The sequence below is a fragment of the Stegastes partitus genome, unplaced genomic scaffold (genome assembly GCF_000690725.1).
Source record: "Stegastes partitus isolate 25-593 unplaced genomic scaffold, Stegastes_partitus-1.0.2 Scaffold780, whole genome shotgun sequence".
Classification (NCBI taxonomy): domain Eukaryota; kingdom Metazoa; phylum Chordata; class Actinopteri; family Pomacentridae; genus Stegastes; species Stegastes partitus.
In genome coordinates this window covers 285,505-286,652 of record NW_007578511.1, presented here as the reverse complement: position 1 = coordinate 286,652, position 1,148 = coordinate 285,505, and the positions used below count along the sequence as shown (strand labels likewise).

Here is a 1,148-nt window from a genome sequence, read left to right as displayed (position 1 = left end):
CATTCATTTTGCTGCTTACAGAAAACTCTGGAGTCCCAACTGTCAGGATTTAAATCATTATACCAAAGCACACCGCATTATGTGCTCTTAACTACATGATGGCTTTTGGACAATTGTTAGCACTGTTGATCGACTTGACATACTATTTTACTAGACAAAACTATTATATCTTAGACGAACAGTCCATTAAGGGTTTACAGGATAGTCACCCAGAGAAAATCCAAACTTAAGTTACAAATGGTTTTATATCTAATGATCTGAAGGTCATTATCGGTGTCCCACAAGGCTCTATTCTTGGTCTTCATTTATTCACCTTAAACAAAATTATCTCTTCATCTCCAATCTATGTGCACCAGCTTTTACTTTGATTTGGCCATATTATTAAACCGAGAGTCCACTTTCAATACTTTTCAGACATCACTTGTCAATTATATGCTTGTTATAAAGTTGTATAAATACTTGGTGGTGCGGTTAAGATAGAACTTTAAACTAATCCCAAAGGAAATTCTTCTGCCAGAAAATTCTCAAGTATAAAAATTGCAATAATATGAGAATGAATGCAGAGTCTAATAGAAAAGCATTAAGATGAAAAGTAAGTACGATATTATTGCAGAAATACAAATAAAAACAGTGAGCTGAAATAAAACTAGAATAGAAAAAGCAATGCTGTAAATGACACTGAAGTAACTGCACATGATGATGAATTATTGCAAAGAAATATAAATATTTCCAACAATACTGAAACTGATATTGCAGCATTGTGTGTAATATTACAATTTCCTGTGCAATGTTCCATTATTTCACATTAGACTCACTTTAAAGACCAATGTGGAATATGGGACAAGCAAGAGCAGAATTGTATTTTTGTATTGTAATAAATCATGCTTCACTATAACTTGTTGAAAGACCATCATACTGTAATTATGCTTTTTCTTTATCATGGTGACGTGCAAAGTTTTCCCTTCACCTTAAAGCCTCTTGAATCTGCATGTCGCAGTGAGCTGCAATTTCTAAGAAGTGAAATTTTCCCCTTTAAATATAGTTCTAGTGGAAAAACTGCCTCATTATCTGTCCTCTGCTCTCACACATTTTAACATTATTGCTCTCAAATGGAGCCTCAATACAAACAAATAGGCTGCAAAATAAAC

The 1,148-nt window shown here is 33.4% G+C and overlaps 1 protein-coding gene across 1 annotated transcript in view; it reads right to left on the bottom strand.

Moving 5' to 3' along the window:
* obscna (obscurin, cytoskeletal calmodulin and titin-interacting RhoGEF a) overlaps positions 1-1,148 on the bottom strand; it is a 55,131-nt gene that overhangs the window by 47,748 nt on the left and 6,235 nt on the right. The gene's annotated exons all lie outside the window — the stretch shown is intronic.